This window comes from Trichomycterus rosablanca, unplaced genomic scaffold, assembly GCF_030014385.1.
Source record: "Trichomycterus rosablanca isolate fTriRos1 unplaced genomic scaffold, fTriRos1.hap1 scaffold_173, whole genome shotgun sequence".
NCBI classification, from domain to species: domain Eukaryota; kingdom Metazoa; phylum Chordata; class Actinopteri; order Siluriformes; family Trichomycteridae; genus Trichomycterus; species Trichomycterus rosablanca.
In genome coordinates this window covers 87,829-102,634 of record NW_026947001.1, presented here as the reverse complement: position 1 = coordinate 102,634, position 14,806 = coordinate 87,829, and the positions used below count along the sequence as shown (strand labels likewise).

Sequence of the window (14,806 nt, the reverse complement as noted above, 5' to 3'; positions counted from 1 at the left end):
CTCAGTGCATTATTAGGCTGCACATAATTATAGTTTCAAACGGTCCTCTTTTTACTACAGTATGTTTGAAACGGCTGGGGGTACAATTAGTTGGTGTGGAGAACATGTTACACATTCAGTATGCGATTGTTTCAAGCTGACCAAGTACATGCTATTTCAATTAGAAATATCTCATGAAGTACAAATTCTTTAACTTTCTAAACAAACCATGTTGTACGGGACAATGCCGCTTACCCAACACAGTAAGAAACAACTCGCCCGAACAGGGACTTGAACCCTGCACCCTCAGATTAAAAGTCTGATGCTCTACCAACTGAGCTATCCAGGCTGAAAAGAGCTGTGCTGTCTCTCTTGAAGGCGATTATATAAAGTTTTGGGTTATAAAGTGTGGGTTCAAATCCCACTTCTGACATCTCATGCTTTATACAAAGTTACTTCTTTAGAGTCAACAGCCATCAGGGAATACAGCTTTCATCAAAGGGTGTACATGGTCTGCAACAATGCTGAGGTAGGTGGTACGTGTCAAAGTAACATCCACATGGATGCCAGGACTTTGGTTTTTGATCTCTAAAAATGTGAGAAATTTAATCATGTATTCATCCTGTTCATAAAGTATGTTTATTCAGCGTCTATTTACATTGTTACAGCAGTATTTTACAATTGAAATGTTCACATTATTTAAATGTATGTAAAGTACATCGTATACTAGCTGTTTACTTTTTTTCCTAAGTAAAAACTGTCATTATCTCAACATGTCATTACCAACACATAACTTCTTGTGATGGTAAAGACACTTAGTGATGGTAATAACAGGTTTTTAGTTTCACCATCACTATCTAATCACTGTTTAATAATTAAAGCTAATTAAAGCTAAATAAGCATAATGGTTTTATTATACAAGGAAACATAAATTTTCACTGATTAGTCAATATGGTCCACAAGATATCAGCAGAGATCCAGTAAAACAGGGGTGCACACTCTCGATCAAATGAAGTGCTGATGCATTTTTAAATAAATGATGCTGTCACTTTAAATTCACCGGGTAATTCCATTAACTTGAGACTGAAAAGTAAATGATGTAAATACAAGTTACTTCAGCGGTACCATGTTTGTCCAAACCAAGTACGAATAAAAAAAGAAAGTAAAAAAAGAAATACAAGTATTTTTTCATTAAAAGGGCCATGGCGTTTTCTCATATCTGCTTTGCTTGCGACCACTTTAATCAGTTGGTGTCAGAAAGACGCTGCAGTATCTCCCACTGACCAACACATTTCTTCTAACTACCTGATTTTATGTAACTGTATTTAGTGCTGGGCAATTTTCACGATTAATTCTGTTAATTAGAATGAATGTTTTTATTAGGAGACCTACGGTAGCTGGTGAATGCACCCCGAGTTCCCAGCGAAGTAGGTCTTACAGAGCAAGGCAAACAAAGGCCTTAAGTGGCAGGAGGACCAATTAGGGCTGATCACCCGCAGCTGTCAAGCTGGCTATTTAAGCCAGCTCTGCACAGCGGCGGGTGTCGCACCTTTTGTTTGTTTCCCTGATCTTATGTGGCTGCTTGTCCACGCTCCTTTCCTAGGTAAAACGGTATCCCCTGGTGGCATGCTCCATTCGGGTGTGTAGACTGCAAGGTCGAGGTAACCGTTCGTTATTGTCCCTATTAGGATTAGCGTGGTGCGACGCCGTGCAGCCCTCGCGCTGCTTTTGTTTATGCGTTTAGCATTAGCGGTGCTGCTGTACATCAAGCGTGTCCGCTTGGTACAGCAACCGCACATCCTTTTAGATCCAACCCGAAAATTGGATTCCTGAACCGCTGGGTGGCGACACCGCTAAGCTTTCGGTTCTCGCGCAGCATTCACCGGTTCGAATCCGCACTCGCAGTTGGTGTATCTAACTCTGTTATTTCTCTTTTTTAGATCGGCGTACTTCAGCTGCGAACCTCAGCAAAGCAGACGCCGGTCGCGTTCTATCCTAGCCTTCCGCTGTGCTGGGGCTAGTGATTGCCGGGAGTAATCTACTCCCGTGTTTTGACACTGTAGCGCCTAAAGCGCTCCCCGTCTCTTATTTTCCCTTTTTGGGTTTTTCTTTTCCCAGCAGTTCTGCGGCACCATCGGACTTTCCGATTGGGTTTTTGTTTCTCATTTTTCCTCTGTTTTTGTTTATTTCTAATTAAAAATAAAATATCATTTTGATTTTGAATTCTGCATTTGAGTCCTCCTTTCTCCACGTAACAGAAAGGTGCGACCACTCATGGACTCAGCAGAACCCACAACCGTTTCCGACGTGTTACGCCACCAAGGGGTGGCGTTGGGCAGGCATGAGGTAGCCCTCACCGAGTTGGTGCAGCGCGTAGCCGCGCTCGCCCAACAAGTGCCCATCTCGGGGCCCACTCCTAGTCCCGCTGCTCACTCTAGGGAGTCTGTAATCCGTGACACGCCCATTCCTCCTCCTGAGAGATACTCGGGAGAAGCGAAGAAGTGCCGCGGATTTCTCCTCCAATGCTCGTTAGCGTTTGAGCTACAGCCGTCTCGCTACCCCACAGAACGTTCTAAGGTGGCCTATATCATTTCCCTTCTCACTGGGAGGGCATTGGAATGGGCTACCGCTCTTTGGGAGCAAGACGCTCCTGAATGTTCGTCTGAAAGCTCCTTTAAGGAGGCTCTTAAGGAGACATTTTTTCACCCTGCGGGGGGCCAAGAGGTGGGTCCACGCCTTCTCGAACTCACCCAAGGTGGTCGCTCAGTAGCAGACTACGTGATTGAGTTTCGAACGCTAGCAGCAGAGTGTGGTTGGGATGAAGGGGCCCTTACCGCTATTTTCCATCGCGGTCTTTCCAGTAAGGTAAAGGACGAGCTGGCCACTAGAGATCCTCCTACCACCCTTAAGGCCTTTTACACACTGGCCACGTCCATAGACACCCGGCTTCGCCAGCGAGCGCGGGAACGGGGTTCCTGTCCTCCGTTTGCTCGCTCGTTGGTCCCTCCTAGCTCCCCTCCGCACAATCCCGATCCCGAACCCATGCAATTGGGGTCGACACGACCTGACGCCCCTCAGGCGTCAGGTTCCCACTCCAGACCCCGCCGACCATTAAACTAGTAGGCCGCTCTCGAACCAGGGAATCGAGAGAGGGCCAAACTAGCATCCCTGGTCAGGGCCTGTTTTTATCGGCCCGATTGTCTTGGGGCTCGGGAAATACAAACCTCAAGGTTTGTGTCGATTCGGGAGCGGTAGAGAGCTTCATTGACATCGATCTGGTACGCAGGCTGGGGATAGAGGTCCAGCCGCTAACCAAGCCGGTCTCGGTCCATGCTGTTGATGGTCGAGCCGTAGCGGGCAGCCCGATTACCCATCGGACGCAGCCCTTGACGTTGCGTCTGAAGGACCACGAGGAACGGATCACCTTCTTAGTGACTCACGTTCCTCACCTCCAGGTGGTCCTGGGATTTTCGTGGTTGCAAAGACACAACCCCCAGATCGACTGGGCCACCGGGTCAATCTTCATTTGGGGAACACGGTGTAGAGATTCGTGCTTGCTTCAGGCCGGCACGAATCTCAACCCGCCAGTACCACAAATGGAGACCCCGGATTTGGCCACAGTTCCTCCTGTGTACCATGATCTTCAGGAGGTTTTTAGCAAGTCCAGGGCGCGGGACTTGCCCCCCCACAGACCGTTCGACTGCGCCAAAAACTTGTTGCCCGGCACTACCCCTCCTAGGGGGCGCCTTTTCTCACTCTCCGGTCCGGAGAAGGTTGCCATGGAGGAGTATGTGCGCGAGGCGCTCAAACAGGGGTTCATTCGTCCTTCTTCCTCCCCGGCCGGGGCGGGGTTCTTTTTTGTTGGTAAGAAGGATGATACATTGCGCCCCTGTGTCGATTATCGCGGTCTAAATGCTATTACGATCAAGGATCGGTACCCGCTGCCGCTGATGGCCACGGCTTTTGAAGCCCTTCAGCGAGCCTAAATTTTTACAAAGCTCGACTTACGCAGCGCGTACAACCTGATCCGGATCAGGCAGGGGGACGAGTGGAAGACTGCGTTCATTACGCCCACTGGCCACTATGAGTATCTAGTGATGCCCTTTGGGTTAATGAATGCCCCCGCAGTCTTCCAGAGATTCATCAATGAGGTCCTACGGGAGACCCTTGATAAGTTCGTCTACGTTTATCTAGACGATATTCTCATTTTTAGCCGATCCATCGACGAACATATAGGGCATGTCCGACGGGTTCTCCAGCTCTTGCTCGAACACCATCTTTTCGTCAAGCTGGAGAAGTCCGTCTTTCACGCCCCTTCGGTTTCGTTCCTAGGGTTCATAGTGTCACAGGGCACCCTTCGCATGGATCCGGCTAAAATTAAAGCTGTGGAGAGCTGGCCAACTCCAAGTTCTGTTCGCCAAATGCAAAGGTTTTTGGGCTTTGCAAACTTTTTTAGGCGATTTATCAAGAACTTTAGCACTATCGCCGCGCCACTAACAGCCCTTACTGGTAAGGGGCCCTTTAAATGGTCAGTGCAGGCCCAACAAGCCTTTGACAGACTGAAAGCTCTCTTGACAACTGCTCCTGTTTTGCAGTTGCCTGACCCTGAGGAGCCATTCGTGGTCGAAGTGGATGCCTCTGAGGTTGGGGTTGGGGCAGTATTGTCCCAGAGAGTGGGGCCAGGAAAGAAGCTGCATCCGTGTGCCTTCTTTTCGCACCGCCTGATTCCGGCTGAGCGGAATTACCCGGTCGGAGACAGGGAACTTCTAGCCATTAAGTTGGCTTTAGATGAGTGGCGACACTGGCTCGAGGGAGCCAAACATCCTTTTCTTGTCTGGACTGATCACAAGAACTTGTCATTCATCCAGCAAGTCAAAAGGATGAACTCGCGTCAGGCACGGTGGTCCTTATTTTTCGGTAGGTTCCATTTTACGCTGTCGTATAGACCGGGGTCCAAGAATGCTAAACCGGATGCCCTGTCTAGACAGTGGGAACCAACCAGGCCGGAGACCGAGCCTGATCCCGTGATTCCCTCGACCCAGATAGCTGCCCCAGTCACCTGGGGCATTTCAAAGGTCATACGGGACGCCCAAAGGGCCGAACCCGACCCCGGTAGGGGACCTCCTGACAGGCTGTATGTACCTACTACTGTACGGCGTCAGGTTTTCGAGTGGGCTCATGCCTCTCCTTTTGCGGCGCACCCAGGCGTGACTAAGTCCCTGGTTTTGCTGCGCCGAAGATTTTGGTGGCCGGGGATGGAGAATCAGGTACGTGACTTCGTCCGTGCCTGTACTGTGTGCGCTCTGAATAAGAGCCCCAGAGAGCGCCCACGAGGCCTTCTCCATCCGTTGCCGATACCTTCAAGACCGTGGTCCCATATTGCTCTAGACTTTGTGACAGGCTTGCCAAAGTCTAGAGGGTTCACAGCGGTGTTGGTAATTGTCGACCGGTTCACCAAGTCTTGCCTGTTTGTCCCTCTGCCCAAGCTACCATCCGCCATGGGCACTGCGCAGATCATCCTGCAACATGTGGTGAGAGCGCATGGGGTCCCATCAGACATTGTGTCTGATCGGGGCCCGCAGTTTGTAAGCCAGTGCTGGCGGGCCTTCTGCCAACTCATTGGTGCTAAGGCCAGCTTATCCTCGGGGTATCACCCCGAGTCGAATGGGCAATCGGAAAGGCTCATCCAGGATCTGAGCAAGATGCTCAGGTGCCTGACGGCAGGGAATCCGGCCACGTGGTCGGATAAATTATTGTGGGCTGAATTTGCTCACAATACCCTGCATCACTCGGCGATAGGAATGTCACCGTTTGAAGCTCAGTTCGGGTACCCTCCTCCGCTCTTTCCTGAGCAGGAGCAGCAAGTAGCGGTCCCGTCTGTACAGCTTCATGTCCGCCGCTGCCGCGCCGCCTGGCGTAAAGCAAGGCAGGCACTTGTGGCCAATCAGCGCTCCATGAAGCGCACTGCTGACCGCAGGCGGCAGCCGGCTCTCACCTTCCGGCCGGGCCAACGTGTCCTTGTGTCGACGAGGGATCTCCCCGTCAAAGGTGCCCCTCACAAGCTGGCACCCAGGTACATTGGCCCGTTTAAGGTGGTCAGGCGGATCAACCCGGTGACCTATAGGTTGGAGCTTCCTCCCAGGATGAAAGTGCATCCAACCTTTCACGTCTCCCAACTCCGACCATTTATGTGCGGGGGAGTTTTACCCCCTCCCCAGCCTCCCGCCCCTCGTATCATCCAGGGTGCCCCTGCCTTCACTGTCCGCCGCCTGCTGGATTGCAGGAAGGTTCAGGGTAGCACCCAATACTTGGTGGATTGGGAGGGCTACGGCCCTGAGGAACGTTCATGGGTACCGGCTCGGCAGATCCTGGACCCTGAACTGATCCGCGAGTTCCGCCGGAACCGTGCTGCGGGTCTTGGGACCTCAGGAGCTGTCCCTAGAGGAGGGGGTTCTATTAGGAGACCTACGGTAGCTGGTGAATGCACCCCGAGTTCCCAGCGAAGTAGGTCTTACAGAGCAAGGCAAACAAAGGCCTTAAGTGGCAGGAGGACCAATTAGGGCTGATCACCCGCAGCTGTCAAGCTGGCTATTTAAGCCAGCTCTGCACAGCGGCGGGTGTCGCACCTTTTGTTTGTTTCCCTGATCTTATGTGGCTGCTCGTCCACGCTCCTTTCCTAGGTAAAACGGTATCCCCTGGTGGCATGCGCCATTCGGGTGTGTAGACTGCAAGGTCGAGGTAACCGTTCGTTATTGTCCCTATTAGGATTAGCGTGGTGCGACGCCGTGCAGCCCTCGCGCTGCTTTTGTTTATGCGTTTAGCATTAGCGGTGCTGCTGTACATCAAGCGTGTCCGCTTGGTACAGCAACCGCACATCCTTTTAGATCCAACCCGAAAATTGGATTCCTGAACCGCTGGGTGGCGACACCGCTAAGCTTTCGGTTCTCGCGCAGCATTCACCGGTTCGAATCCGCACTCGCAGTTGGTGTATCTAACTCTGTTATTTCTCTTTTTTAGATCGGCGTACTTCAGCTGCGAACCTCAGCAAAGCAGACGCCGGTCGCGTTCTATCCTAGCCTTCCGCTGTGCTGGGGCTAGTGATTGCCGGGAGTAATCTACTCCCGTGTTTTGACACTGTAGCGCCTAAAGCGCTCCCCGTCTCTTATTTTCCCTTTTTGGGTTTTTCTTTTCCCAGCAGTTCTGCGGCACCATCGGACTTTCCGATTGGGTTTTTGTTTCTCATTTTTCCTCTGTTTTTGTTTATTTCTAATTAAAAATAAAATATCATTTTGATTTTGAATTCTGCATTTGAGTCCTCCTTTCTCCACGTAACAGTTTTCACACGATGTTAGAAATGTGACAATCGCGATTGTTTACATACTTTATATTTTAATTAAAATACTAACATGTCACATGAAACTGAGCACACGTTCACGGAATATAAATCAGGGAAAGTTTAAGAACAAAAAGGGCAAAAACAGGGTACAAAATCCAAAACTAGAGCATAAACAGACAGGCAGCAAACAGAAGACAGCAAGTATCATACACGGTAATGGTTAGATTCAGAAATAAGAACCGTAAACACGAGCGGCAAAACTTCACAACAAGACTCATACAGAAGAGTTTAAATAAGATGCGCATGGAACTGAGCACAGCTGAACTGAATCAAAACTCCGGAGACGATGAGCGCGATCAGGATTGGCTGACCTGGGACATGTGATAGTCACGTGAGAGTACGTGGAAACATGGGAATTGTAGTCCATATTGTTAGAAGCAGAATGTGCCCCGTCTATCCACCCCCAATCACAAGAGGACAAAATCAAAGATGAGCTGACTGCTTACTTGATGTCCCCCAGTGTAGATACTGATACAGACTCTTTAAATTATTGTTAATTATTGTTATATTGTTATTGTTATCAAGTTTGAGTTCCTTGAAAGGATGATTATAGGTGGTGCTGTTACTATTTTTGCACTTCTGCAGTCTTTTAAATTAAATACAAATTTTTCAATTGCATTATACAAAAACTAAAAAAATCACAATCGTAATCAAGAATCGATAATACATTTGATAATAATCAAGATTTTTTTTTTGTATCACCCATGTCCTAACTGTATTACAAATTCATGTGGACAGGTCTGTAAAAATGAAATTTGTGGCCCTCTGGTTTAGGTGTTTATGTGAAATCGGCCCTTGGTAAAAAGAAGTTGTGCACCCCTGTAGTAAAATATCAGTAATTACATGAAAAAGAAAAGTTAAGCTTAAAGTAATATCACAACCTTCAAAATGGGAACAAAGACACAAATGCACATAAGGTAGTAAAGTTACATATAATCACAACCCCCTTCCCCTAACCACCACCACCAGAAGTCCAACAAAATCAAAGAGAAAATGCACTTCATAAAAGACCTCACATTGTTCGTTCTAAATGCTAAGATCAATGTTTAAATAAAGTGAGTCTGTGATCGTTTAAAAGCATAATATAAATTTTAAAGCATAATATAAACAAGAGTACGTATATTTTACTTTTATATATATTACTTTTGTATATATTACTTTTTTGATATTCTTTAAGAGTAAATAACTACACACTATGTGTGCAATATTTTCACTTAGTTGTATTTCTTTCAGTTTTTCCTTTTTCAAATTAGTATACTACTGCAATGGTGTGGTAATCTATGCAAACAAAAATGTATTTAGAGTTTACCTCAGATTACAGATAAGGCATCATGTTATTTCTAATTTTGTGTTTTTAGCACTGACAATCGCGGTGGTATTGAAGCGTTTTATAACCACAGGAGTTCATTTAATGTAGGCTATTTGCTTCCACATTTGCGCTCACCTTTCTTGGGAAAGAAGTTCGTTAGCAGTTGCTTTCCCACATTTTTTTTTTTCTCTTTCCTGCCTCTCTTTTCTTTTCTGAAAACCGGATTCAGATTTATTGGGCATCAACTTCCATAGCACGGATACAACGCGCACTGCCGCTTCAGCAGAATGAATAGACCACTGAAGTCGTGTCATCATTTTGTAGGCCACGCCATGTTGTTATGCCCATATTTGGTAACCCGGGTCTAAGAGAAATTTTTAATGGGAAATATGAATGGAGATTTCGCAAATTGCCTCTCTCGCATCCTGTAGTCATAAAAAATGTTTCAAAGCTGTTACGTTTTGTTTTATGGAGATTCTTCTGTCTATTATCACTGGATCCTCTGAATTATGAAGTCGTTAAAGAGTCAAAATATGAATATTGCTACATGTAAGCTAATGCTACTGCGCACTGAATTGACGTCACTAGACTGGAAGCCTCTTAATGTTTTCTTTTTTCTTTTTCTTTTATAAGCCTCTTAAATGAGTGCACGAAGCAGCGTGATTCACCAGTGTAACAGTGGTGTGATATTCACAAGTTTTACTTTATATTTTTAGTAGGTAGCTACATTAAAGTAGAAAGCAAGGATGGTTGGGTGTTACGCCTTTGATTGTACTTACCAAAAGCGAGCCGCTCGTTCCGTTGATTTGATTGGTGTAGTTCAGTGACGTCTAATTAATGTGCAGTAGCATTAGCTTTCGTGTAGCATTATTAGTATTACGACCCTTTAACAACCTCGTAATTCAGAGGATCCAGTGATGTACAGGAGAGAAATGTACACAGGACAAAACGTACAGGGTTCTGAAAATGTTTATTTAGCACAGGATGCGTTAGAGTCGATTTTTTAAAAACCCTGTTAATTTTTCCCATAGGAAATCTGAGTTAGACCCGGGTCTCCAAATATGGGCATAACAAGGACTACAGAATGACGCACGACTTCAGCGGTCTATACTAAGTTAAATGCGCCTAGCCCGGTGAAGGTGGACTAAACCATTTTGTGCAAGGGGTGAGGGTGCCTGTCCTCAGACACTATATGTAGGCTAGGACACACAATTCAATCCATCAATCAACCGATTTATTTACCCAAAACATTAAATTTACATTAGTTAGCAACATTTATTGTGATCTTTAAATTATATTAATATTTAAAGGAAAATAAAATTCCAGACTCCTCAAGGGCCCTCCCCCGACTTGGGGCCCTGGTAACTCAGTCCCACTTTTCACCCCACTACGACGCCCCTGCCCAGGACCCTCAGATTAAAAGTCTGATGCTCTACCGACTGAGCTATCCGAGCTCTGCTACTCGCTTTAATCCTCACAAGGATGTGACTTGAATTACAAACTTTAACATACGTTGTCCTGTAGAACAGTTCCAGCAAGAGCACCAAAAAAATCCTTAAGAAACACTTCTTAGTACTACATACATTAGTTGTATTCCACACAGGTCAGCATGCAACATCGTTTTACTTTCTAACTGTATTCATATTATGCCATCTAGTGATCGATTGAATAGCCTACAACCAGCACAAACAGGGTTTGAGTTCTTAACACATAATCCAGTCAGTTAAAAACCCAACAAGAAGGCTGTACCTAAAACACTCATACCAGAGAAAACACACCCTAACATGCTAGTGCCGTTACAGTGCTAAGAATGATCCATCCAAAAACATTATTTGGTCAGTTGGAGTGCTCATATGGGGCTCCCTTTCTATTGCTATATGATGTGGTGTCAACGTTACCCAAGTTAGTCAGGATGCGGTCTAAGGCACTGCGTTCAGGTCACAGTCTCTCATTGAGGCGTGGGTTTGAATCCCACTTCTGACAGCTCATGCTTTATACAAATTTACATCTTTAACCCTCTACCATACATAATAATGTGAAAAGATTTGTTGCAAGATTGTTTCAAAGTTATTGCATGTTTGTCAATTAAAAAAATTAATAAAGGTCTTTAGACTAAACGATGAATGAAAATAGAGCGTAAACTGACATTATTTTTGACGCAGCGTTTCAGTGAGCAATGACGTAACGAGTCTTATATTATGTGTTGCCTTTAAATGATCATAATGTTTCTGCATTGGAGAATGCGGCCATCGATCCCGCTACCTCTCGCATGCGAAGCGAGCGCTCTACCAATTGAGCTAATTCCCCTTATAAAGAACTCTCCTTTACCCTTTGTAAATTGTAACAGGGACTTGAACCCTGGACCCTCAGATTAAAAGTCTGATGCTTTACCGATTGAGATATCTGGGCTCCTACCTTCTCTTTGACTTTCATTTACAAACCAGTCTGAAGAAGAAAGTTCATCACCAACTCATGATGTTTACCAGTTTGGTGTAGCTTGTGCTCCATCACAAGTGTGGCGATTGCACTTGCGAACTTTTCAGTCTGCAACCTCTTTGACTTCTATTGGAAAATGCATGTAGAAATTGCATACGTAGTTGCTCATTTCGATCTGCCCCTTAACCAGTGGTAGCGTGGCCGAGCGGTCTAAGGCGCTGGATTAAGGCTCCAGTCTCTTCGGGGGCGTGGGTTCGAATCCCACCGCTGCCAACTCATGTTTTTCAACGCCAGCTCCATGTTTACCCACCCAATGCAACGTATACTCAATCACAATCCCAAGTGTGGCACACGCGATTGGCCCTTTTCGACCCACAACCTTTCTTAACTTTTTTTTTTATGTAACATGAAACAGTTCGACCGCACTGTGCACACAAACCTTAACTTGGTGTACCTTTGTATCGTTGCTGTTATCTCTAGCATCACTCCGACTACATGCAACTATGATATAATAAGAAGCATAATAAAAAAACACCTGTACTCACCCAATAACTGTGTTTATACCTAAAATGGAACGCAGACACTGTGAAAACAGCATACGTTCTAAAGCCAAGCTCAAACACACCGATGCACCACGGAGTCTTAAATTAAGCATACAGCATGATGGTTTAGCAGAAGAAATGTTGTAAGAAAGAAAGCTCTTGAACCCTGGACCATCAGATTAAAAGTCTGATGCTCTACCGACTGAGCTACCCGAGCTCTGCAACCTGCTTTAATCCCCACAAGCATGTGACTTAAATTACAAACTTTAACATATGTTGTCCTGTAGAACTTCAATTAATATAAAATGTTTTTATTTCTGTTTCGGCTCTCTTGATGGTGATTATATAAAGTTTTAGGTGAAGTATGTTGCTGCTTACACACACACAAAAAAAAACATCTCAGGAGGACAATTTTGCAGGTAGATTACAAACAGATTCCTTTCTTTCACCTTTTTCCTTTTTTCCTGTATCAATTGCACGATTGTTTTCCAGTCCTTAATGTTATGTGCATTTATATGTGGCAAGAGAAAAAAATCCATAAAAATCTAATTGAGTTAGCAAAGAACCTTAAATTATACTAAAGAATTCTTCAAGTAGAAACAGTTCTAGCAAAAACACAAAAAACCCTAAAGACTTCTTAGTCTTAGTTTTTTATTATTTCAAATGCCATTAATAATTTATAATCACTGATTTGTGAGATATCAGCAGTAGTAGATCATGTTTAACTGGTTTAATATTGTTTAAGCGCTGATTATCGGCTGTTTTCCATGCATTTTGACAGACTTTAAAATGCGCAATCTGGCAACCCTGGCTGAAGCGTTAATTCATATTTTGGAGCGATGTATGTTTGTATGCTAGAATATAAATAACATCTTTTACAAACTGCTGTCTATTTACATTGACATTTTCCCTTCTGTCTAAACCTTGAAATTGGGTTTGTAAAAGTAAGCGATACTGTGGATAATATATTTAATGAGCTGAACTAACTGAGAGAAGCGCTAACGGTGGTGGAAGAGTCTAAAAGGGTTTGGAACATAGTCGTATCATCATAGCAGTACAACACAGTTTTGTCCGTAGCATCCGAAAATATCCAGAAGCTAATATACAAAAAAACCTTTTATTTTAATAAACTTACCTTGTTAATAAAGTATGACCACAAAATCTAAACAAACACAGTATCCGCTGCTGCAGTCTCTACACAAACTTTTCTGCACTGAAATCGCAAGAACACATTTTATGGATATTACGGTAATGCACTGAAAACGCGTCCTACAGTCATGCAAGCACATACAGCAGTGTGTGAGTTTACACTAATCAACCATAACATTAAAACCACCTCCTTGTTTCTACACTCACTGTCTATTTTATCAGCTCCACTTACCATATAGGAGCACTTTGTAGTTCTACAATTATTGACATGACCACCACAGAGCAGGTATTATTTGGATGGTGGATCATTCTCAGCACTGCAGTGACACTGACATGGTGGTGGTGTGTTAGTGTGTGTTGTGCTGGTATGACTGGATCATTACAGCAGCGCTGCTGGAGTTTTTAAATACCGTGTCCACTCACTGTCCACTCTATTAGACACTCCTACCTAGTTGGTCCACCTTGTAGATGTAAAGTCAGAAACGATTGCTCATCTTTTGCTGCTGTTTGAGTTGGTCATCTTCTAGACCTTCATCAGTGGTCATAGGACACTTCCCACTGGGTGCTGATGGCTGGATGTTTTTGGTTGGTGGACTATTCTCAGTCCAGCAGCACTGCTGTGTCTTATCCAGTCATACCAGCACAACACACACTAACACAGCATCACCTGACTTTCCTGCAAAAATCTGTAATAAAATATTTTCTGCCTTACTCAGCCCTCTGCTTCCTTGTATAGAAATAGGCTAAAAACAGGGGGTAGTAAGTCCTGCTGTCCACAACAAAGGACATTGGATAAATGTTTTGTTTAGAAAGGGTTAAAATTGCTGTACATTTCTGTAATCTTTATAAACTGAAGTTACGACTCATATTGAACAAAACTGATCTCTTACTTTGCTTATTTCCATGAAATGTAAAATATGATATGACAGCCATTTATAAAAGAAAGTTCATGAGCTGCTTGCCACACACCCACAAATGTGACATTAATAAAAAGCCCAGGATGTACTCTATGAAGTAGAAGTACTTAAATGGATTGCATCAATGGTGCTTGAGTTAGAGATCTCGGACACATGTCAAGTCAAATTTATTTATTTAGCGCTTTTTACAATGAGCATTGTCTCAAAGCAACTTTATCCAGGACCAACAGACCAAAAACCCCTATTGAGCAAGCCAAGGGCGACTGTGGCAAGGAAAAACTCAGGAAGAAACCTTGAGAGAAACCAGACTCAGCAGGGACCCATCCTTCTTGGGTGGCCTGGAGGATACTTTAAATAAAAAGGATTTACACAAATCATACAAACACAAAAGTAAATTGAACTGAAAGTTGTAACTAGCAGAAAAATAATGTGAGTTCTTCATTGTTCAGTCCAGTCTGTGATAAACTCCGTTGTAAGTTCTGGACATTTTTGGTGCAAACACGGCAGGTTTCCATCACATCTAGTAGGAGCAGCAATCGTTAAGAGTAAAATATCAGAGAGTTTTACAGGTTTAGACTCCAGCACCCCTAACTATTACAGCATAACTAGGTTTGCTTGTTTAGTTTGAAAAGACCAATCAAAAGCCTGAGTAAATGAATATGTTTTCAATCTAGACTTGAACATAGAGACTGTGTCCGAGTTCTGACAGCGGATCTCCCTAAGTTTAAAGCAGATGGAAATGTTGTGTTTCAATAAACAATAAAAGTTATCAGGAGCAATTCCTTGGAAAGACTCCAAAGGGGTTACCAAAAGTACAGTTGTTTTACATCAGAGGTGCCCAATACATCGATCATGATCTACCACAGCGATTCTCAACTGGTGGGTCGCGACCCAAAAGTGGGTCGCGGACACGTTCTGGGCGGGTCGCGGACAGCTTGTAAAAAATAAATACATTTAAAAAATTTTTTAAATAATTAATGCTCATCTGATTTTGTACTCGTCTTTTATCTGGAAAAAAAAGAGACAGAGAGAGACACGCATCAGACGCGCGCAGCATTCTCGTTGCCATGGTAACCAC

General features: G+C 44.5%; 3 non-coding genes across 3 annotated transcripts; 1 reads left to right on the top strand and 2 right to left on the bottom strand.

Moving 5' to 3' along the window:
* Positions 1-255: 255 nt before the first annotated feature.
* Positions 256-328, bottom strand: trnak-uuu (transfer RNA lysine (anticodon UUU)). The gene has a single exon. It is a non-coding gene; the product is annotated as a tRNA-Lys (tRNA).
* A 10,590-nt stretch (positions 329-10,918) lies between these two features.
* trnaa-cgc (transfer RNA alanine (anticodon CGC)) lies at positions 10,919-10,991 on the bottom strand. The gene has a single exon. It is a non-coding gene; the product is annotated as a tRNA-Ala (tRNA).
* A 320-nt stretch (positions 10,992-11,311) lies between these two features.
* On the top strand, positions 11,312-11,393 carry trnal-aag (transfer RNA leucine (anticodon AAG)). Its single transcript has one exon. It is a non-coding gene; the product is annotated as a tRNA-Leu (tRNA).
* Positions 11,394-14,806: the final 3,413 nt, after the last annotated feature.